The 25,737-nt window shown below is 38.1% G+C and overlaps 1 pseudogene; it reads right to left on the bottom strand.

Moving 5' to 3' along the window:
- LOC126076727 (sulfotransferase 1E1-like) overlaps window positions 1–22,945 on the bottom strand; it is a 44,569-nt pseudogene extending 21,624 nt beyond the window's left edge.
- Between the last annotated feature and the right edge of the window lie 2,792 nt (window positions 22,946–25,737).

Here is a 25,737-nt window from a genome sequence, read left to right as displayed (position 1 = left end):
TAGTCTCTGCTGCAAGGTGGCCAAAGGCTCTTTAAAGAGTCAGAAAATGTTCACCAATTACACCACTTCCTTCTCAAGGTGCTATAATATAGGTTCACACAGAGGTTTAAAGGACTTCAAAGGAGGAAGATGTAGCTCAGACTGCTGCTTCTGTAGCTGCTGTGACTTCAGGACAAGAAATACCTTCAAGAATACATGATAATTGAACTGAGACTTAAGTAGTGGCATAAATTCACTAGTTGTGTAAGATATGAAAGTTTTCTACCGGGTAGAGGAACTGTATTATTTTTTTTTTTTAATCAAATTCCAGACACTTAAGAATGACATGCCCATTGCCGTGCAGTCAATTCCAACTAATGGTGGCCCTGTGTGTTAAAGAGTAAAACTGCTCCATAGTTTTGTTTTTTTTTTTTTCCCCCCGGCTGTAATCTTTTATGGAAGCTAATTGCCAGGTCTTTCCTTCACAGAACTACTGGCTGTATTAAAACTGCCAACCTTTTGGTTATGAGCCCAGTACAAACCTTTTTGTGTGACCCTGGGGCCATTAAAATGTTATACTGCTAATGAAAAGAAATGGAAATCTATGATAAAGCTTAAAACAGCCTACCAGAAAAGATGAGTGGGAATGAGGCTATAACAGCAAGGAATTGCCACCCATAAAGTGTTATAAAGTGCCAAGAAAAACCTAAACTGTAGTTCATGCTAAAGAAGCCTTTGTGGCCCAATAGTTAAGTAGTGCTAGGCCACTAATGGAAAGGTGGGCAGTTCCAAACTACCAGCCAGTTCGTGGGAGAAGAAACCTGGTTATCTGCTCCTGTAAAGACTACAAAAAAAAAAAAAAAAAAAAAGACTACAGCCTATGAAACCCTATGGCACAGTTCTACTCTAACCTACGGGGTCACTATGAGTCAGAGTTGACTTGATGGCACACAACAGTTCATCCTAAGGTGTTTGAGTTGTTTTCTAGCAGTTATGGAATGGCATTGACGTGCGTTAAAAAAGAGAGAAAACATATCAGAACTGTGTTTTAGGAGAATTCCTCTAGTGGCAGAATAGACAGTGCAATGGAGTGAACGGTCAATGAAAGGGGAGCCAAGAAATCTTGTAAGAGGCTGACTGTGAGACTAAATGGTCAAAATACTTTGATTGATTGAATATGGGAGATACAGAAGCAAGAGGAATTGAATTTATAATTGCTGTCAAGTTTCTTCTTTGGATGACTGGTGTTGTGGATTAAATTGTGTCCCCCTAAAAGACACACTGAAGTCCTAATCACTGGTACATGTGAATGGGAGCTTCTTTGGGAAGATTTTTTGAAGATGTCTTCAGTTAAGTTAACATGAGTTCATACTGGAGTAGGGTGGGTCCTAGTTCAACCTGGATAATGTCCTTATAAAAAAGACATAGAGAGAGACACAGAGGAAGGATAACCATGTGAATATGTATCTATAAACCAAGTAATACCCAGGGCTGCCAGAATTGGGAGAGAAAACAAAGGATTCTCCTCTAAATTTGGAGGAAGTCATGCCCTGGAAGGCAAATTGATTTGAACTTTTACCCTCCAGAACTTTGGGAAAATACATTTTTGTCCTTGTAAGCCACCTAATTTGTTACAGTAGTCCTCAGAGACTAATATAACTGATACGGTACAGTCTTTCATCTAGATGCAAAAGAGAAGTGGTGGCACAGTTTTAGGATTAAAAAAAACCAAAAACCCACAAAAACAGCGAGTTTAATATTTGACATATTTATATTTAAGTGCCAATGGAACAACCAAATAGAGAAGTCTGGATTGGATCTTCCTAATTTCTATATATCTATGATTGTATGATTCCAGAACTATCATTAAATATTGAGCTAATGTAAAAAAAAGAAAAAAAGTGCTCCTTAAAAATGGAATTTTGTAGATGAATTTAAAGGTGAGGAGCTGGTTAGCTAAAAGAATTTTTTAAAATTTACAAAAGTGTTTACACATATTTTATATACACAAAGATAACATTAATGACCTAAGCTAAACACAGTCTGTAGCTTGAATAGTTGTTTTAAATTATAGTTAAGCTTTGTATTCATCCATCTATATTACATGCATTTCTAATTTGGCCAACAAAATTCATTTGTCAAAGTGCTGTTTAGTTTACAGGTGTAGATGACGGGCATGAAAAGGAGATAATTGCCTCTTCTCTGTGTCCACATCAACATTACTCTTTATTTAATTTAGGTAACTGACTGGAAGATGAGTGTGTAAGAAATGAACTCCCTAATATTTAGCATTCAAAGTAGGTTTATCATTTCTAGTTTGAAAAGGAACAACACTGGTATATCAAGAATATTTATCAGGGCACTTGAGTGTGAGAGGTGGAGCCAAGGTGGTGGGATAGACAGACACTTCTGGAGAGCTCTCTTTACAAAAAAGACCCAGAAAAAACAAGTGAAACAAATATATTTATGACAAACTGGGAGCCCTGAGCATCAAAAACAAGAGTAGAAAATGAACAGGGGGCAGGGGAGGAAGAGACAATTCAGAAGCAGAGAGGAGTTACCTGGCCTGAATAACAGGGAGCCCTCAGGCACCATTCCCAGAGCCGTGGTGGTGGGGTGGTACTAGCATTCAGCCGCAGTTTCCTCAGGGAGATTCAGCCAGCCACACAGCCTACTCACATTTCCAGAACCAGAGAAGAGTGGGGCTCTCGGCAAAAGCTTGGGACTTGCATATATTTTACCACGCCCACCTATCCCTAAGTCGGCTTCAGTGGCTGAATTTCCTGGGCCTCAGGTAGGCCCTATTGAGCACCTAGAGCCATCCTCCCAGCCTAACGGAAGAAAAAAATTTGCAATTGAGGGAAATGATAATTTGCCAGCTCTACTAAATGAGGGAGCTCAGGACAGGAGTGGCTCCTGTCCAGGCGTAAATGGTCTGTGGACATTGAGCACCTTTCCCCTCTACATAGACCTTTGTGGCATATTTTGGTAGAGCAGGCCCTTGTTGGCAGACTCCAACTGTTTCAGCTGTGTGGAGGAGATGTGGGTATTTGATGTTTGACATTGCTTTGCCTATTAAACAGGGTCCTTACCTACCCGCATGAGAGGCCAAAAGACTGCTAGCTCCACTCAGGTCACCCAGCCACCCATGACAGGGGTCCAAGGATAACTGGTATTTCCAGGTCCTTAAAACCAAAAACATTGGGTGCCCATGGTCTGTCTGCAGAACCAACCCAGCTGCACACTTTAGGGAACAGGGACACACTTTTCTCAGAGACATTCAGAGGTTGGATCTCAACCCCTTGCTTTGTTCAGAGAGTGATCCCCTGCTGCAATCAGATACTGGTACATACAGCGATTACCCCTGTCCCTCTAAGACTGTAGGACAGAGCCTGTACCACACACTTGATGATCAACTCTACTGGAAATCTGAGCTGAATTCATACAAGAAAACTGAATGGACTCCTAGGCTGATAAACCTGATAACAGCTCTAGCCATCTGAGGACAAGATGTCAGAGCTCCAAAGGTGAAAATAATCAAGCTAGCTCACTCAAGGAACCCGTCTGGGCATATCAGAACAAAACAAAGCAAGAAGCTATGACACAGTAAACAAACATAAGCTAATACAATAAGTTATAGATGGCTCAGAGACAACGGTCAATATCAAGTCACATAAAGAAACAGACCATGATCACCTCCACGAGCTCTCAAAACAAAGAATCCAGGGATCTTCTAGATGAAAGCGGATTCCTGGAATTACCAGAGGCAGAATACAAAAGTTTAATATATAGAACCCTTCAAGACATCAGGAAGAAAATGAGGCAATATGCAGAACAAGCCAAGGAACACACAAATAAAGCAATTGAAGAAATTAGAAAGATTATCCAGGAAAATAATGAAAAATTGAATAAGCTGGAAAAATCCATAGACAGACAGCAATCAGAAATTCAGAAGATTAACAATAAAATTACAGAGGTAGACAACTCAATGGAAAGTCAGAAGAGCAGAATTGAGCAAATAGAAGCCAGAATTTCTGAACATGAAGATAAATCACTTGGCACTAATATATTTGAAGAAAAATCAGATAAAAGAATTTAAAAAAATGAAGAAACCTTAAGAATCATGGGGGACTCTATCAAGAGAAATAACCTACGAGTGATTGGAGTACCAGAGCAGGGAGGGATAACAGGAAATACAGAGAAAATTGTTGAAGATTTGTTGGCAGAAAACATCCCTGATATTGTGAAAGATAAGAAGATATCTATCCACGATGCTCATCAAATTCCACATAAGGTAGATGTTAAAAGAAAGTCACCAAGACATATTATAATCAAACATGCCAAAACCAAAGATAAAGAGAGAATTTTAAGAGCAGCTATGGATAAACGAAAAGTCACCTACAAAGGAGAGCCAATAAGAATAAGCGTGGGCTACTCAGCAGAAACCACACAGGCAAGAAGGCAATGGAATGACTTACATAAAAAACTGAAGGAAAAAAATTGCCTGCCAAGAATCATATATCCAGTAAAACCGTCTCTTAAATATTAAGGTGAAATTAAGACGTTTCCAAATAAACACAATTTTAGGGAATTCATAAAAACCAAACCAAAACTACAAAAAAAAGCTAAAGGAGTTCTTTGGTTAGAAAATCAATAATATCAGTTATCAACCCAAGACTAGAACAATGGGCAGAGCAATCAAAAGTCAACCCAGACAGGGAAATCCAAAAAAACCAAGCAAGATTAAAAAAAAAAAAGAAAGAAAAATCTCAAAATAGGGTAATAGCGATGTTATTGTATAAAAGAAGACAACATTAAAACAATAATCATAGACCTTCCATATGGAGAGGAAGACACACCAATACAAAGAAATAAAAGTTAGTTTTAAATTTAGAAAAATAGGGGTAAATAATAAGGTAACCACAAAGGAGACAAACTATCCTACTCACCAAAATAAAATACAGGGGAAAAATACAGACTCAGCAGAAATAAAATCAACAACAACAAATATGAGGAAAGGACAATATATAAAGAAAATCTACTCAGCACATAAAATTAAGCTGGAAAAAGAAACTGTCAACAACACACAAAAAAAGACATGAAAAAAAAATTCATACCTATCCATAATTACCCTGAATGTAAATGGACTAAATGCACCAATAAAGAGACAGAGAGTGGCAGAATGGATTAAAAAACAAGATCCGTGTATATGCTGCCTACAAGAGACACACCTTAGACTTATAGACACAAGCAAACTAAAACTCAAAGGATAGAAAAATATATATCAAGCAAAAAATAATCAAAAAAGAGCAGGAGTGGCAATATTAATTTCAGACAATATAGACTCTAAAGTTAAATCCATCATAAAGGATAAGGAAGGACACTATATAATGATTAAAGGGACAATATACTGGGTATACCAAGAAGATATAACCATATTAATTATTTATGCCCTAATGGCAGGGCTGCAAGATACATAAAACAAACTCTATCAACATTGAAAAGTGAGATAGACAGCTCCACAATAATAGTAGGAGACTTCAACACACCACTTTCAGTGAAGGACAGGACATCCAGAAAGAAGCTCAATAAAGACTCATAGATCTAAATGCCACAATCAACCAACTTGACCTCGTAGACATATACAGAACACTCCACCTAACAGCAACCAACTATACTTTCTTTTCTAGTGCACATGGAACATTCTCTAGAATAGACCACATATTAGGTCATAAAGCAAGCCTTAGCAGAATCCAAAACATTGAAATATTCAAAGCATCTTCTCTGACCATAAGGCCATAAAAGTGGAAATCAATAACAGAAAAATCAGGGAAAAGAAATCAAACACTTGGAAACTGAACAATACCCTGCTCAAAAAAGACTGGATTATAGGAGACATTAAGGATGGAACAAAGAAATTCATAGAATCCAAAGAGAATGAAAACACTTCCTATCAGAACCTTTGGGACACAGCAAAACCTTCTCAAATTATTTTCTCAGCATACAGATTGAATTGGTATGGTGAAAGGATACAACTCTGACACACACCTTTCCTGACTTTCAGCCACGCAGTATCCCCTTGTTTGGTTCGGATGGCTGCTTCTCGATCTATGTACAAGTTCCTCATGAGATCAGTTAGGTGTTCTGGAATTCCCTTTTTTTGAAATGTTATCCATAATTTGTTATAATCTACACAGTTGAATGCCTTAGCATGGTCAATAAAACATAGGTAAGCATCTTTCTGGTATTCTCTGCTTTTTGCCAGGATCCATCTGACATCAGCAGTAATATCCTTGGTTGCACGTCCTTTTCTGAATCCAGTTTGAATTGCTCTGTCAATATAATGCTGCAGCCACTTTTGAGTGATCTCCAGCAAAATTTTACTCGCATGTGATTTTCATAACATTGTTTGATAATGTCTTCATTCATTTGTGTCACTTTCTTGGGAATAGGCATAAATATGGATCTGTTCCAGTAAGTTGGCCAGGTAGCTATCTTCCAAATTTCCTGGCACAGATGAGTACTTCTAGAGCTGCATCCACTTATGGAAACATCTCAATCGATATTACATTAATTCCTGGATCCTTGTTTTTCACCAATGCCTCCAGTGCAGCTTGTACCTACACCTTCAGTGCCATCGGTTCCTGATCGTATGCTACCTCCTGAAATGGTTGAATGTCAGCCAATTCTTTTCGGTATGGTGACTCTATTTATTCCTTCCATCTGCTTTTGATGTTTCTTGCTTTGTTTAATATTTTCCCTGTAGAATCCTTCAAGTAGCTAAAGTGAAAGAAAGAAAAGATGAAATGAAATTGCTGAACAGAAGTTTTCAAAGTTCAAGAAGAGAAAGTAAAGTATTATAATGACATGTGCAAAGACCTGGAGATAGAAAAACAAAAGGGAAGAACATGCTCTACATTCCTCAAGCCAACAGAACTGGAGAAAAAATTCAAGCCTTGAGTTGCAATATTGAAGGATTCTACAGGGAAAGTACTCAACAGCAAGTTTCAGAGTCTCTTCTGACATCCATTTTGGTCTTTTCTTTCTTTCCTTTCTTTTTAATGACCTCTTGCTTTCTTCATGTATGATGTCCTTAATGTCATTCCATAACTCATCTGGTCTTCTGTTTTTAGTGTTGTACTTCAGGATAGACCTCGAAATGTTAGTCATAGAAGTTTTAATTAAGCAAACTTTTCTTCATTAGCTTTCAACTTCTTTCAGTGCCTTTTTTTTCAACTGCCCACGTTTGACCCACGTTGAGTTTGTGATATAACCTCTAAACAAATTTTGCCCTTCCTTGACATCAGCTGTTTTCTGTCTCCTTCTTCTTCACCCTTGCCCAGAAAGCTGTCTGAAAAGTTGTCTCATTTTTATACATTAATGACCTTTGCGACTTTATTGTCTTTTCTAAAAAAAAAAACTTTTTTTCTAGTGTGTTTGTATTATAACAGGAAATTCTCAGAGAAAATAGTTCTTTAAGCTACCCAGTGTCTTCTTTTAATACAGAGAGTCACAGTCTATGATAGTAAAGTAGGCTAAAAGTAACAGTCATACTTGCAAAAACCCTCATGGTAATAGAACACTTCGATACATTGCACAGGAGTGAACACAAGACTAGAAGTCATGCTCCACTCTATCTGTTTCTACCCATGTTGCTTTGTGGATAATCCAGTGTGCAGGACTTAAAGGTAGCCACTATATTATACATTTATGTACAAGCTCTTTAAATGACAAAGGACTTTATAAATAGAAGCTATTATTTTAAGTGACAGACAAAAGATTAAAAAGGCCTTAAATGTTTTACATTATTAGTTAACAAAAATATCAATATGAAATGTATTTTCTGTATATTTTCTTTTCTTTAACAACTTCATGATGTGTAATTTATATTCCTTATTTTCAATATGTAAAACCTGATGATTAACACCACTACTATTAAAAAATACAAACTGGATAGATGATCCTGTGGAAGAAACTGGGTTCTTTCTTCAGTTTCTTCAAGTCCCTACACAGGTTTTAAGCTATAAAAAAGATGAGAACCACTTGTGCACTTGGAATGTTTCTTGTGAGTATTTATGCTGAATGCCAGGAAAGGACATGGCAATTAAATTGTGAGGCTTGGCTTAGCAGATGCAATAGAGTAGCATAAATTTAGACACGTACCTGCAGATGAATAGAGTTATGTTCATTAATACAGAGATGTGGAAAGCCTCTGCAGATGTTTTTCATTCTTTGGCTCATAATCAAATTCCCAAGTCTGCCTATAGTCACCAGGAGTTTGGAGAAAGGAAGGGAGAGGAAATGAAGAGGAAAGAACCTAGAGCAAAAATGCCTTCAGTGCAGTTTGGACTTCTTCCTTCAATACTATCAGTTCTTGATCATATACTACCTCCTGAAATGGTTGAACATCTACCAGTTCTTGTTGGTTCAGTCACTCTGTCTATTCCTTCCATTTTCTTTTGATGCTTCTAGCATCCTTCAAGGGAAAGTCCCTTACTCACATGCATATAAGACAACTGAAAATACCACGGTTTGAGTCAGGCACAGTTTAGTCCTCAAAGTGACATATTTGTTTTTTTTTAACACTTCAAACAGGCCTTTTGTAGCAGATTTGCCCAAAGCAATACTTTGATTTCTTGACTGCTGCTTCTATGAGCATTGATAGTGCATCCAAGAAAAACGAAATCCTTGACCACTTCAATCTTTTCTCCATTTATCATGACATTGCTTATTGGTCCAATTGTGAGGATTTTTGTTTTCCTTATGTTAATGTATAATCTCTACTGAAAGCTGCGGTCTTTGATAGTCTTCATCAGTAAGTGCTTTAAGTCCTCTTTGCTTTCAGGTGCAAGGTTGTGTCATATGCATATTGCTAGTTATTAATTAATGAGCCTTTCCCCAATTCTGATGCTATGTTCTTCTTCATATACTCCAGCATTTCGAATTACTTGTTTGGCATACAAATTGAATAATTATGGTGAAAGAATATAACCTTGACACACAACTTTCCTGATTTTAAACCACACAGTATCCCTTTGTTCTGTTCGAATGACCGCTTCTTGGTCTGTGTACAGGTTCTGCATGAGCACAATTAAGTGTTCTGGAATTCCCATTGTTTGCAATGTTATCCATAATTTGTTATGATCCACACAGCTGAATGTCTTTATGTAGTTAATAAAACACCAGTAAACATCTTTCTAATCTTCTCTGATTTCAGCCAAGATCCATCGAACATCAGTGATGATATCCTCCGTTCCATGTCTTCTCTGAATTCAGCCTCTGGTTCTGGCAGTTCCCTGTAGGTATACCGCTGCAATTGCTTTTGTATTATCTTCAGCATAATTTTACTTGCCTGTGATATTAATGATATTGTTCAATAATTTCCATGTTGTGTTGAATCACCTTTCTTTGCAATGGGCACAAATATGGATCTCTTCCAGTCAACTGGCCAGGTAGCTATCTTACAAGTTTCTTAGCATAGATAACTGAGCATTTCCAAGCTTGCATTCCTTTGTTGAAACATATTAATTCATATTTTGCCAATTCCTGTAGTCTTGTTTTTTGCCAATGCCTTCAGTGCAGTTTGGACTTCTTCCTTTAATACCATCAGTTCTTGATCATATGCTACCTCCTGAAATGGTTGAACATCTACCAATTCCTCTTGGTTCAGTGGCTCTATCTATTCCTTCCATTTTCTTTTGATACTTCTAAAAAAAAAAATAGCATCCTTTATACTTTACCGATAGGATCCTTCAATATTGCAACTCAAGGTTTGAATGTTTTCTTCAGTTCTTTCAGCTTGAGAAAATGCCAAGCCTGTTCTGCCTTTTGGTTTTCTAACTCTAGGTCTTTGCACAAATTCACTATAATACTGCACAAATTCACTATAATACTTTACTTTGTCTTCCCAAACTGCCCTTTGAAATCTTAAGTTCAGCTCTTTTACTTTTTCATTTCTTCCTTTTGGTTTATCTACTCTACCTCCAAAAGCAAGTTTCGGACTCTCTTCTGACATCCATTTTGCTCTTTCCTTCTTTTTGTCTTTTTAATGACCTTTTGCCTTCTTCATGTATGATGTCCTTCCACAACTTGTCTGGTCTTTGTCAATGCATCAAGTCTATTGAAGTGGTCTCTAAATTCAGGTGAGATATACTCAAAGTTGTATTTTGGCTCCGGTTTACTTTCTCTAATTTTCTTCACCTTCAAATCAGCTTGCATATGAGCATTTGATGGTCTGTTCTATAGTCGGCCCGTGGCCTTGTTCTGACTGATTATTTAGAGTTTCTCCATAATCTCTTTACACAGATGTAGTCTATGTGATTCCTGTGTATTGCATCTGGCAAGATCAATGTGTACAATCACTATTTACCTTGTTGGAAACAGATATTTGCAATGAAAAATTTTTGGTCTTGAAAAATTCTATCATGCAATTTCTGGCATTGTTTCTATCACTAAGTCAATATTTCTCAAATACTGATCCTTCTTCGTTTCCAACTTGTTCATTCCAATCACCAATAATTATCAATGTATTTTTATTCCATGTTTGATCAATTTCAGACTGCAGAAGTTGGCAGAAATCATCAGTTTTTTATCTTTGGCATTAGTGGTCAGTATGTAAATTTGAATAATAGTCACATTAATGGGTGTTCCTTGTAGGGGTTTGGATATTGTATTATGACTGATGGTGCTATGTTTAAGGATAGATTTTGAAATGTTCTTTTTGACAATGAATGTGAACCTGTTCCTTTTCAATTTATCATTCCTGGCATTGTAGACCATATTATTGCCCAATTCAAAATGGCAATATCAGTCCATTTCACCTCACTAATGCCTAGGATATCAATTTTTATGTGTTCCATTTCATTTTTTGATGACTTCCAATTTTCCTAGATTCACACTTTGTATGCTTTGTGTTCTGATTATTAATGGATATTTGTCAGTTTGTCGTACCGTGGGGGCTTGTGCATTGCTGTGATGCTGGAAGCTATGCCACCAGTATTCAGATGCCAGCAGGGCCACCCATGCAGGACAGGTTTCAGCTGAGCTTCTAGATTAAGACAGACTAGGAAGAAGGGCCCGGCAGTCTACTTCTGAAAAGTATTCGCCAGTGAAAACCTTATGAAAAGCAATGGAACATTGTCTGATATAGTGCTGGAAGATGAGCTCCCCAGGTTGGAAGGCACTCAAAAGATGACTTGGGAAGAGATGCTCCTCAAAGTAGAGTCAACCTTAATGACATGGAGGGAGTACAGCTTTCGTGACCTTCATTAGCTGATGTGGCACGACTTGAAATAAGAAGAAACAGCTGCAAACATCCATTAATAATCAGAACCTGGAATGTACAAAGTATGAATCTGGGAAAACTGGAAATTGACAAAAATGAAATGGAATGCGTAAACATCAATATCCTAGGCATTAGTGAGCTGAAATGGACCAGTATTGGCCATTCTGAATTTGATAATCATTTGGTCTACCATGCTGGGAATGATAACTTGAAGAGGGATGCTGTTGTATTTATTGTCAAAAAGAACATTTCAAAATCTATCCTGAAATACAACAGGGTCAGTGATAGGGTAATATCAATACGCTTACAAGGAAGACCCATTAATACGACTATTATTCAAATTTACCCACCAACCACCAGGGCCTAAGATGAAGAAATAGAAGATTTTTATCAGCTGCTACAGTCTGAAATTGATTGAACATGTAATCAAGATGCATTTATAATTACTGGTGATTGGAATACAAAAGTTGGTAACAAAAAAGAAGGATCAGTAGTTGGAAAATATGGCCGTGGTGATAGAAATAATGCCAGGGATCCATTGATAGAATTTTCCAAGACCAAAGACTTCTTCATTGCAAATACCTTCTTTCATCAACATAAACCGTGACTATATACATGGGCCTCGCCAGATGGAACACACAGAAATCAAATTGACTACATCTGTGGAAAAAAGATGATGGAAAACTCAATATCATCAGTCAGAACAAGGCCAGGGACTGACTGAAACAGACCATCAATTGCTTGTATGCAAGTTCAAACTGAAACTGAAGAAAATCCGAGCAAGTCCACGAGAGCCAAAATATGACCTTGAGTGCATCCAACCTGAATTTAGAGACCATCTCAAGAATAGATTTGACACATTGAACACTAGTGACCACAGACCAGACAAGTTGTTGCATGACATCAAGGACATCATACATGAAGAAAGCAAGAGGTCATTGAAAAGACAGGAAAGAAAGAAAAGACCAAGATGGATGTCAGAGGAGACTCTGAAACTTGCTTTCGAACGTTGAGCAGCTAAAGCAAAAGGAAGAATTGATGAAGTAAAAGAACTGAACAGAAGATTTCAAAGGCCGTCTCAAGGAGATGAAGTATTATTAGGACATGTTCAAAGAGCTGGAGATGGAAAAACCAAATGGGAAGAACACACTTAGCATTTCTCAAGTTGAAAGAACTGAAGAACAAATTCAAGCCTCAAGTTGCAACAGTGAAGGATTCTATGGGGAAAATATTAAATGAACCATGAAGCATCAAAAGAAGATGGAAGGAATACACAGAGTCATTATACCAAAAAAAATTAGTCGACACTCAACCATTTCAAGAGGTGGCATATGATCATATGGCATATGGCACTGAAGGAAGAAGTCCAAGCTGCTCTGAAGGCATTCGCGAAAAACAAGGCTCCAGGAATTGATGGAATATCAATTGAGATGTTTCAACAAACAGATGCAGTGCTGGAGGTGCTCACTCGTCTATGCCACGAAATACGGAAGACAGATCCCTGGCCAACTGACTGGAAGAGATCCATATTTAGGCCTATTCCCAAGAAACGTGATCAAACTGAATGTGGAAATTATAGAACAATATCATTAAAATCAGATGCAAGCAAAATTTTGCTGAAGATCATTCAAAAACGGCTGCAGCAGTATATAGACAGGGAACTGCCAGAAATTCGGGCTGGTTTCAGAAGAGGATGTGGTATGAAGTATATCATTGCTGATGTCAGAGGGATCCTGGCTGAAAGCAGAGAATTCCAGAAGGATGTTTACCTGTGTTTTATTCACTATACAAAGGCTTTCGACTGTGTGGATCATAACAAATTATGGATAACATTGAGAAGAATGGGCATTCCAGAACACTTAATTGTGCTCATGAGGAACCTTTTCACAGACCAAGAGGCAATTGTTCAGACAGAACAAGGGGATACTGGTGGGCTTAAAGTCAGGAAAGGTGTGCGCCAGGGTTGTATTCTTTCACCATACCTGTTCAATCTGTATGCTGAGCAAATAACCCGAGAAGCTGGACTTTATGAAGAAGAACAGGACATCAGGATTGGAGGAAGACTCGCTAACAACCTGCGTTATGCAGGTGACACAACCTTGCTTGCTGAAAGTGAAGAGGATTTGCAGCATTTACTAATGAAGATCAAAGACCTCAGCCTTTAGTATGGGTTGCACCTCAACAAAAAGAAAACAAAAATCCTCACAACTGGACCAAGGGGCAACATCATGATCAACAGAGAAAAGATTGAAGTTGTCAAGGACTTCATTTTACTTGGATCCACAGTCAATGGCCATGGAAGCAGCAGTCGAGAAATCAAAAGATGCATTGCATTGGGTAAATCTGCTGCAAAGGACCTCTTCAAAGTGTCGGAGAGCAAAGGTGTCACCTTGAAGACTAAGGTGCGCCTGACCCAAGCCATGGTATTTTCAATTGCATCCTATGCATGTGAAAGCTGGACAATGAATAAGGAAGACCAAAAAGAATTGATTTCTTTGAATTATGGTGTTGGTGAAGAATATTGAATATACCATGGACTGTCAAAAGAACAAACAAATCTGTTTTGGAAGAAGTGCAGCCAGAATGCTCCTTAGAGGCAAGGATGGAGAGACTGCATCTTACATACTTTGGACATGTTGTCAGGAGGGATCAGTCCCTGGAGAAGGACATCATTCTTGGCAGAGTACAGGGTCAATGGACTAGAGGAAGACCCTCAACGAGGTGGATTGACACAGTGGCTGCAACAATGAGCTCAAGCATAACAACAATTGTAAGGATGGCTCAGGACCGGGCAGTGTTCCGTTGTCTTGTGCCTAGGGTCACTATGAGTCAGAACCGACTCGATGGCACCTATCAACAACAACAACAACATTTTCAGGTGTGTCTTCTCATTTTAAGCCATGCTGCTTTGGCAATGCAGGTCCTGAAAGCTTTACTCCATTCCCTTTGTTCAGGGCAACTGTACTTTGAGGAGGCAGTTCTTTCCCTTTTCTATTTTGAGTATCTTCCAACCTGAGGGGCTCATCTTTTGGCACCGTATCAGACAATTTCCCACTCTTATCCGTAATGTTTTGGTAGCCACTTTTTACAGAAATGGATCACCAGGTTATTATCAATATCATTGAACCAGATGCTCTGAGATATGATTTAAGAGTTATATTTACCTTAAAATATAAAAAATAGTATGTAAAAACCTTTTAAACTATACAGGAAAGAAACAAGCAATTTTACATGGTTATAAATTTTAGCCTACATAACACCTCAGGTTTCCTATCCAAGTTGTGGCTAAGCCAATAAAAATTTGAACCACAGGCTGAAAATTAAAATGTCTAAAATTGGCTTTAAAGAAGATTAATGGAACAAAAGGAAAAAAGAAAAAGATAAGCAATGGCCTTCTTAGTCATCTGACATTAAAACTGAATGTTTCTTTTAATGTAAAAAGAATATTTCTTCCATTTGTCTCACCTTAATGAAGTCCAGCTCTATCTGGCCCACCTTGGACCCCAGTAACTGAAATAAACAGAGTAAGCCACATATAGTGTATTCTGGAAAGTGCCTTAGGGTGTTGCATGTTCTCGTATACACTGCAAGTATGTATGTAGAAGTGGAGAGAGGATAGAAGTAGAAAAGAGAGGGCTTGAAAGGTAGTCCTTCTATCATTATGTGGCTTAAACTTTCATGAGAAGACCCCTGATTCTGAAGACTTCTTTTGAACAGAGACAAAGTAAAAGCAATCATTGAAAGCCTGAGAGACTGTGTACAGTATAAATAACACTGAGTTTCCTGTGATAAAATTGGAATAATATAAAAGACATTTAGATTACAAACATACTTTCAGCACAGACATCATTCTAAGAAGCATAATACTGTGTGGGTGGAAGACAGAAACTTCAAGAAAAGGGTTAAAAAGAAGAATTTACCTCAGAGTTTAATCCCTTGTTCAGTTTTTTTTTTTTAAATTATTAGTGCTGCTGCTGAAAAGAAACCAGGAAGCTGGTGGTAGTACCAGAAGAGAACTCAGGAATGCTCACTCCTGTGACTGGAAGAAAAACAAGTTCAAGAATTTGATCTGAGCTTTGTAACAATGACTTTACAGTTAGGTATAAAAAGGTAGATATCTTACAGTTAAGGTATAAATAATTTGAACTGCACACACACTTACATGCACATACACAGAGGCAAGCCCTGCTGTTTTAACAGCTCATAAAGCCAGGAAACACTGAGAAGGAAATGGATCAGGGTGGTGGCCACAGATATATATACTTCCAAGATTTCCACAAGTTTCAAAGAATCTGAGAGAAATGCATATGGAAAAATTTTGAAGGGTCAGTGATCTATCACGCTACTCATTTCTGCAACCTCTCAGCTTTTTGTGTGGGGAGTCACGTACACTTTGAGATGGAGTAAAGATGAAACTTCTAGTGTGTGGGAAGAGGAGAAAAGTTGGCCCAGAAATATCCCCTTATTCTCCACCCCCACTATCTTACCACCGCATTAGATTCTCTTAAGGTCCAATTGCTGGACTTGTTTGAAAATAGGGTCTTTGAAGATGTTATCAGTTAACGTGAGACCATACTGAAGTAGGGTGGTTCCTAACCCAATCTCAGCGCTGCCCAATAAAACAAAAGAAGAAATACAGAGAGACAGATAGGGGAAGACACTCTTTGATGACAGAGGTATGCTGGAGCTGCAAACCAATGGACACATGGGGAACCAGGAGTTGACAGAGACAAGAAATGGTCTTCTCTTAGAGTCTGTGGAGAGAACATGGCTTTGCTAACATTCAATTTGGGATCTTAGCCCCTAGAACTGTGAGATAATACATTTCTGTTCTTATAATCCACCACTGCATGGTACCTTGTGACAGCCCTAGAAATGAATTCATATACATAATCTAGCTTCTATTCCCTTAGGTAGGAAAACTATGTTGTGTGCTCTACACTGTTTTCATAAGCCTCTAGGAAAATGAGCCTCACTTGCCCACAGTGGTGAACCTACTCATTAACGTACACATATTGGATCATGAGTTAGAAGTCATGTATGGAGGATGTTGTTATTGTTAGATGCCTTTGAGTTTTGTTCCAACTCACAGCTATCCTGTGTACAACAGAATGAAACACATCCCAGTCCTGCGTCATTCTCATGATCGCTGTTGTGCTTGATCCATTATTGCAGTAACTGTGTCAATCCATCTCTTTGAGGGTCGTCCTTCTTTCTGCTGACACTCTACCAACCATGATGTACTTCTGCAGGGACTGATCCCTCCTGAAAAAATGTCCAAAGTATGTGAGTCAAAGTCTCACCATCCTTACTTTTTAGGAGCATTCTGGTAGTACTTCTTCCAGTCCATGGTATATTCAATATTCTTCTCCAACATCATAATTCCAAGATGTCGATTCTTTTTTGGTCTTCCTTATTTATTGTCAAGCTTTTACATGCATATGAGGCGATTGAAAACATCATGACTTGGGTCGGGTGCACCTTAGTCTTCAAGGTGACATCTTTGCTTTTTAACACTTTAAAGAGGTATTTTGCAGCAGATTTGCCAAATACAATCTGTCTTTTGATTTCTTGACTGCCGCTTTTCAGGGTGTTCATTATGGATCCAAGTACTTAGGGTGGTAGAACAAAAATACACGAGGAACGTTGATCTGGATTATCATTATCATTGACCGCCATGCTAACCTTAGATTTCCTGTGTTTACATAGGTGGGAAAAATACTTTTATTTAGTTTAAGACATTGTTATTTTGGATTTTCTGTCACTTGTAGGTAAGCATACTTCTAACTAATACAAGGACTTAGCTGATTATTTTAGAATTCTTATGGGCAAACTCTTTGAATGTATTCATTTCACTAAAAAAGAGAAAAAATATACACTATTGAAATAATATAGAGCCTTGTGTTGATGTTAAATAGTGTGAAACCATAACATTAATGACATAGATTTTTAGTATTTACCTTTCTGTCACTTCTTTGCTACATTTTTTATTCTTTTCTCTCTGTGAGGAATAATATATGGGAGGAAACTAAGTTTTGTCTAATCTACTGAGGACGGTATGATGTTAACAGAATTTAAAGGGACAGATTTTAAATAAAATCGGTGGCAATAACCCTGTTAAAGAAAGACTACTCTCAAAAGCACTTGTCAATCAATATTTTCTCATTAATTTAACAACAATTTAAAAAAATGTCATAGAATCTGTTCTGACTCATAGTGACCCTATAGGGTAGAGGAAAACTGCCCCATAGAGTTTCCAAGAAGCAGCTGGTTGATTTCTACTGCTGATCTTTTGGTTAACAACAATAAAAAAAAGTAACTCTAAATTGTTGTTGCTGTTAGGTGCATTCAAGCTGATTTTCGACTTGAAATGACAACACGTGACAGAATAGAACTTTTTTTGGCTGTAATCTTTGTAGAAGCAGATTGCCAGGCCATTCCCTGGGAGAGCAGCTGGGTGGGTTCCAACTGCCAACCTTTCAGTTAGCAGCTGAATAATTAAACTTTGTACCATTAGGGCTCTTTAGGGAGGTTTTAACCTATTGTATTTTTTTTGTGTGTGCTGAAATAAACCGTTAAGCAAAGAGCAGTGTTTGTTCTAAGCTCCCAAGTTAAAAAAAAAAAAAAGGTTAGGGGGTGTTTAAACACATCACTGGCACACAGACTATTTTGAATGCCTTATTCACATCAGAGAGAAAAGAATGATGTGAGCCAGTCATGAGTTAGAAGTCATGTATTGAGGATAACAATGTCTTCTTTTCACACTGATCAATTTAGTAACTCCTAAAACAAATGCACTGTTTGTTCAGTGATAAAAATTATCTCCTTCCATGTGGGAGATCCAGGATTGATTCTCCACCCGTCTATTAGTAAAGGCTATGATGCTGAACAGGTTTTAGCACCACTTCCAGATAAAGATAGACAAGGAAGAAAGGCCTGGCAAACCACTTCCAAAAATCAGCCAATGAAAAACCTATGGACTACACTGATCTGGTCCCCAGTAGATCATAGAAATGGTGCAAGACAAGGCAACATTTCATTCCTATGTGCATAAAGTTACCATGACTTGGGGGCCAACTAGATGGCCGTAACAACAAAAACAAAACAAATTTGTACAATTATTTTAGTCTGAACTCTATGAAATTTCTGTTATTCAGCTATGTCTGACCTGTCAAAATGGCTATTTCTTATAGTTTAACCTATATACTGAAAATTATCTATTTCCATGTGTGGTCAACAGCATAACGAAACACAAAGACAGAATATTTAAGTCTGACAGGAAAAAATATTCAGAAAATATCTAAATATAAATTAGTAAAATGAACATTGCTGGGCTCATGGAATAAGAGAAATCCCACAACCTATCTCTCCATGCCATGGCTCTGAGTTGGTAATACTAAAAATAAAACTACTTTAGATTTTGTGACCATAAACCTGCTAGCATATGAGTCTATGATTATATTGGTACTGCTTATGTGAGCTTGCAAGTTGGAGCCCAGGTGTTACAGTTGTAATATTTGTAAAATTATTCCAGGTTGCTAGTGGCCACTGGTGCCTGACTGATACAAGTATTCTCTGCTGAAAATTACCTTAAATTTGTACCCCTTAGGCTTCCTACATATAAAGTTCACACAATTATTACCTCACAATAAAATTACCAAGAATAGGAAGAAATAGTCTCCACATAATCGAGATTGTAGAAATAACCATTATGCATATAAACAACAAAATGTCAAGTATAAGATTTATTGGCTAAAGGATTTATATTAATTATATAAAAATAATTTAAGAAATAAAATAATATTAAAAATGAAACTATCAAATTGGTCATGCAGATGTAAGAAAAACTAAAAAGAATTTTTAAAATTAAAACGTATAATTGTTAAAGTAAGAAAGTCAATGCATGGATAATGAGCACAACACTAAAACTGAAAAAAATAAATAAACACAGCCTACTGAGATAAAAGCAAGACAGAATATGAAAGAAAAGGATGAAAGACATAGGAAAAGATAAAGTGAGAAATTCTAACATATGGTATAACTGATATTCTGGAATAAAAAAATAGAATTGGGGAGGTAATATATTGAAAGAAATTGCGGATTAGAATTTTCCAAAAACCATGCAAGATGTAACTTCTCAGATTCAACATACACAGCACATAACAAACAGATATACTTTAAAAAACCCATATGCAGGCATATGCTATGAAACTACACAACGACAAAGAAAATACCTTATAAAGCAAGAAAAACTCCTCTATAAGGAAAAAATTATTTGGTTGTTAACATATTTCTTAAGCAAAAAAGAAAGGGAAAGGCAGTGGAATAGTGTTTTTAAAGTGTTGTGAGACAATTTCTGACAAACTTGAATTGTGTGTAGAAAAATTAAAAGAAGGGAAAAATAAAGACACTTTAAGTCTTTAGACAAAAGCTGAGAGTTTACCATCAAAAGACATTCATTGTAAGAAATTTTAAAGCATGTGCTTAAAAAAATAAGTTTTGATCCTAATGGGAAATTGAGAGGTTCAAGAAGGAATGTTGAGAAAGCATGACCAAAAATATTTACAAATTCTGATTTTATAAAATAAAAGAACCTGTGAATTATAGAAGTAATAATGCAGATCAAATCTCAAATACAAGACAAAAAAAAAGCATGTTAAGGGGTCTATGAATGGTTATAAAGCTTCTAAGTTCCATCTTTTGTTTGGAGTCAGGTAAAGTATTTTGATTAGTTTTGAAACCCATTTAACAATAACAGTTGCCATCAACTTTATTTTAACTCATGGCGACCCCATGTACGTGACAGTAGAGCTGTGCTCCATAGGGTTTTCAATGGCTTATTTTTTTTGGAAGTATATTGCTAGGACTTTCTTCCCAGGTTTCTCTGGGTGCCAACTTTTCAGTTAGCAGCCAAGCACATTAACAATTTGCCCCACCCAGTGACTCCGGATTTCTTTTAAACCTTGTTAACACTTCGTCTTTATTCATTACTAAGGTCTCCCATATCTTTTGGCTGAAGTCATAAAACCCTATGTTGATATAAACAGTATATTGTTTAAAGTTCTTTGTTGAGATAAGAAATGTAAAATACTTTGCTTTTTCTTCTGCATAAAGTTCTTATTTGTTTTTCCACTTTGAAAAAGAGAAACACAGGTGTCTTAGGATGGGTTCTCTGGAGAAGCAAGAAAATGACCCACACATTTGTGGAGGCTGGCAAGTCCCAAATCCATGGGTCAGGTATCAGGCTGGAGGCTTCTCCAGACTCACATGGATGCAGGGCTGATGAACCCAAAATCGTCAGGTCAGGCGGAAGGCTGCTGGCTCATGTCACAATAACTGGAGGTCACAGCACAACCAGTCTGATGCAAGATCCTGTACAACTAGATTGTGCCTGGCTACCACCACTGACTGCTCTGACAGGGATCACAATAGAGAGTCCTGGACAGAGCTGGAAACCCTCGTGCCATTGTGGTTAAAAGCTACAGCTGCTAACCAAAAGGTCAACAGTTTGAATCCACCAGGCACTCCTTGGAAACCGTATAGGGCAGTTCTACTCCGTCCTATAGCTATAAGTCGAAATCAACTCAATGGGAATGGGTTTGGTTTTTTGTTTTTTTTGACAAAGCTGGAGAAAAATGTAGAACAAAATTCTAACTCATAAAAAAAGACTAGACTTACTGGTCTGAGAGACTGGAGAAACTCTTGAGTATGGCTCCCTGACACCCTTTTAGCTCAGTAATGAATTCATTCTTGAGGTTCACTCTTCATCCAAAGATTAGACAGACGCATAAAACAAAATGAGACTAAAAGGGCATACCAGCCTAGGGGCAAGGAGTAAAAGGCAGGAGGGGACTGGAAAACTGCTGATAGGAAACCCAAGATCAAGAAAGGAGAGTGTTGACATGTTGTGGGGTGGTTAACCAGTATCATAAAACAATATGTGTACTAATTGTTTAATGAGAAGTTAGCTTGTTCTGTAAACCTTCATCTAAAGTGCAATTAAAAAAATGACTATTTGAATAAAACTTGATAAAGGAACACATGCACAAAAAAAAGGAGGTGGGAAGGAGAGATGTATCTTCCATTGCTTCCAATCCTTTATGCTACTTAGGAAAGATACCCCCAGCCTTCCTCAAAAGGACCTACAGCCTTTTACAAGAGAGTTCTTTGCAGAAAAGGAAATCAGCAGATTTTCAGGGATTAGTGAACACTGGCTCTAAATTTACACTGATTCCAGGAGACCCAAAAGATCACTTTGGCCCACCATTCAGAGTGGGAGCTTATGGGTGTCAGGTTACTAACAGAGACTTACCTCAGGTCCATCTCACACAGGATTCAGTGCATTCCCAAACCCATCTTGTAGTGATTTCCCCAGTTCCAGAATGCATAATTACAACAAACATACTCAATGACTGGTAGAACCCCCACATTGGATCCTTAACAGGTGGAGTAAGGGCTATTGTATCAGCAAAACCCAAGTGGAAGCCATTAGAACTGTCCCTACCTAGGAGAAGAGTAAACCAAAAGGAATACCAAGTTCCTAGAGGAATTATAGAGATTACTGCCACCATCAATGCCTTGAAGGATGCAGGGATGGTTATTCCCACCACATCCCCATTCATCTCACCTATTTGGCCTGGGGCGGGGGAACAAGATGGATCTTAGAAAATGAGAGTGGATTGTGGAAAACTTAACCAGGTGGTGACTCCAATTGCAGCTTCTGTTCCAGATGTGGTTTCATTGTTTGAACAAATTAATACATTTCCCGGTACCTGGTATGGAGGCTTGGTGGTCAGTGGTTAAAAGCTACAATGGCTAACCAAATGGTTGGGAGTTAGAATCCACCAGCAGCTCCTCTGAAACTGTATGGGGCAGTTCTACTCTGTCCTATAGTGTCGCTATGAGTCAGCATTCACTCGACAGTAATGGGTTTGGTTTGGGTTTGGTTGCTACCCGGTATGCAGTGGCAACACTAACTTCAGGATGTCCGTGAAGGACAGTGGTGGGCAGACCTTCAAGCAGTGCATGTGGTTGTTCACTTTGCTTGGAAGGCCAAATACGCAATTGTATACTGATTCATGAGCTGTGACAAGTGGTTTGGCTGAATGGCCAGGGACTTGAAAGGAACACGATTGGAAAATTGGGGACAAAGATGTATGCAGAAGAGGTATGTGGATAGACCTCTCTGAATGGGCCAAAGAAGTGAAGATATTTTTGTCCTCTGTGAATGCTCATCAAAGGATGATCTCAAGTGGGGAAAATTTTAATAACCAAATGGATAGCGTGATGCATTCTGTGGAAACCAGCCATCCTCTTTCCCTAGGCACTTATGTAATTGCTTAATGGGGTCATGAACAAAGTGTCAGGGGTGAAGGTTATGCGTGGGCTCAGCAACATGGGCTTCTACTCACCAAGACCAACTTAGCTACAGCTACAGCTACAGCTGAGTGCCCAATCTGCCAACAGAGGAGAACAACACTGAGTCCCCAGTATGGCATCATCTCTGAGGTGATCAGCCTGAAACCTCATGGCAGGTTAACTACCTTGGACCACTTCTGTCATGAAAAGGGTAACGTTCTTACTGGAGCTGATACTTACTCTGGATATGGATTTGTCTTCCCTGTATGCAATTCTTCTGCCAAAACTACCATCTGTGGACTTACAGAATGTCTTATCCACCATCACGGTAACCCACACAGCATCACCTCAGATCAAGGGACTCACTTCATAGCAAATGAAGTGCAGCAATGTGCCTGTGCTCATGGAATTCACTGGTCTTAACATGTTTCCCATCATCCTGAAGCAGCTGGCTTAATAGAATGATGGAATGCCCTTCTAAAGACACAATTGTGGTGCTAGCTAGGTGGCAATACCTTGCAGGGTTAAGGCAAAGTTTTCCAGGAGGCTGAGTATGTGCTAAACCAGCATCTACTATATGGTGCTGTTTCTGCTATAGCCAGAATACATAGGTCCAGGAATCAAGGGATGGAAATGGGAGTGGCATCACTCACTATTACCTCTAGTGACCTACTTGCAAAATTTTTGCTCTCTGTCCCCATGACCCTACGTTGTACAAGTCTTGAGGTCTTAGTTCTAAATAGAGGAATACTCCCACCAGAAGACACAACCCTGGTTCCATTGAACTGGAAGTTAAGAATGCCACCTGGCCATTTGGGGTACTCATGCCTCTGGATCTACAGGCAAAGAAGGGAGTTATTATATGGGCTGGTGTGATTGATCCTGATTACCAAGGTGAAATAGGAATGATACTGCATAATGGAGGTAAAGAAAAGTATGTCTGGAATAGAGGAGATCCCTTAGGCATCTCTTAATACTACCATACTTTGTGATTAAAGTCAATGGAAAACCACAACAGCTCAATACTGACATGAGTACTAATGGCCCAGGCCCTTCAGGACTGAAGGTTTGGGTCACTCTACCAGGTAAAGAACCACAACCAGCTGTGGTGCTCGCTGATGGCAAATGGAATATGGAATTTGTGTTGGAAGAAGGTCATTCTAAATAGCAGCTATGACCATGTTGACCATTTGTAGAAATGAAGACTGTAAGTATTAGGAGAATTTCTTCCTTGTTTTATTTTGTTTTCTTCACTTCCTTATCTCATTACTTACAAAATATAAGATGTAAATGTGGCTAGTGCATTTTCAGTTGTATTCATATTTGTATCATGTCAGGTACAAGAATGGCTACAATTGTATTTTTAGAGATTATATGTGGTTTATAGGGTTGCTATGAGTCAAAATCCACTCAACGGCAAAGTTACAGTTACATGTGGTTTAAGGTGATGTGCATAGGTGCCAATTTGACAAAGGGTGGAATGTGACAGTTAATGTTATGTGTCAACTTGATTAGGTTAAGATTCACATGGTTTGGCAGGCATTGGACTGATTGTTTTTACATAATGTAATACAATGTAATCATCTCTGTGAAGTGGTATATTTGATTAGCCAATCAGTCAGAGGAGTTTCCTTGGGGGTGTGGCCTGCATCAAATATATTTAGACTTTCTGCAAAGCTCACTTGCTTGTTCTAGATCCTGCATCTGACTCTTAATCCTCTGATCTGTGGTTCATGGAATACAAGACAACAGCCTGCCACCTGATCTGCAGATCTTGGGATTCGCCAACTCCTGCAGCCCCCTGAGGTACCATACTTCCACCTGATCTGCAGATCTTGGAGCTTGCCAGCTCCGCAACTCCATGCAACAGTAGCCATTCACCCGACCCGCCAATTTTGGATTCATTAGCCCTGCAAAGACATGAGTCAGAAGTCTCCAGCCCAATGCCTGACCCTGGGATTTGGAATATGCCAGCCTTCACAACTGTGTGAGCCATTTCCTTGAGATAAATCTCTGTCTATATATTTAGATAAATAAGCTTCACTGTTTTGCTTCTCTAGAGAACCCACCCTAAGACAACTGTTTATATCTGCAGCAAAAATATTACAAGAGATTAATGTTTTGACCATGGTTGCAAGTCGGTTGTATTTTCTATAAATGTGAAATATGTTTGAGCCTTCACTGTAGTTGAAAACTTGAAACAAACAAAAATCTAAATGCTAATAAATTTAAACCAAAAATAATTACTTGTTGTATTCAGGATACAATTTTAAAATCTTCAACTGAATAAAGGAAGAGACAAGGGCATAGAGGAGAGAGAAAATTTGAGGGGATTATCACGGGTTTGTTTCGATGAGTTTTAAAGAAAACCCAAACCCAAACCAAACCCAAACCAAACCCGTAGCCATCAAGTTGATTCCTACTCATAGCGACCCTATAGGACAGAGTAGAACTGCTCCATAGGGTTTCCAGGGAGCACCTGGTGGATTCAAACTGCTGACTTTTTTGTTAGCAGCCATAGCTCCCAACCACTACACCGCCAGGGTTTCCATAAGAAAAGCAGGTATCTCTTATTTGTATTACAGGTATAACTTCATAAATTTCTAAAATATAGCTTTGGAAAAATAAATTTTTGTGAAGTATTTTCTCTATCTTCAAAATATTCATAATCATTAAAATATAATTTCTAAATATATATATGTAGTATTAAGACAAGCAAGAGACACATCAGAATCTAAGGAAAGCCCAAATAAGGTTCTACAAAAAAGTGGAGTAAAAGAAGTTTGCAAACTCATTTTTCAGCATCTAATACTGATTCCTTTGTTATTAAATCACTATTACGCATATATATCATAATAAAGGAAACCCTGGTGGAGTAGTGGTTAAGAGCTACAGCTGCTAACCAAAAGGTTGGGGGTTCGAATTCACCATGTGCTCCTTGGAAACCCTATGGGACAGTTCTATTCTGTCCTATAGGGTTGCTATGAGTCAGAATCGACTTGACTGCAGTGGTGGGTATCACTTAAAGAAAAAACGAAATAATTATAATTTGGTCTATCTTGAAGATTTTTAAGGCAAAGTAGTTTTTCTTATTTATATCTCGAAATGTATATATT

Source organism: Elephas maximus, chromosome 5 (genome assembly GCF_024166365.1).
Source record: "Elephas maximus indicus isolate mEleMax1 chromosome 5, mEleMax1 primary haplotype, whole genome shotgun sequence".
NCBI lineage: Eukaryota > Metazoa > Chordata > Mammalia > Proboscidea > Elephantidae > Elephas > Elephas maximus.
The sequence above is the reverse complement of the archived record's forward strand: the minus strand, read 5'-3'. Positions and strand labels throughout refer to the sequence as shown.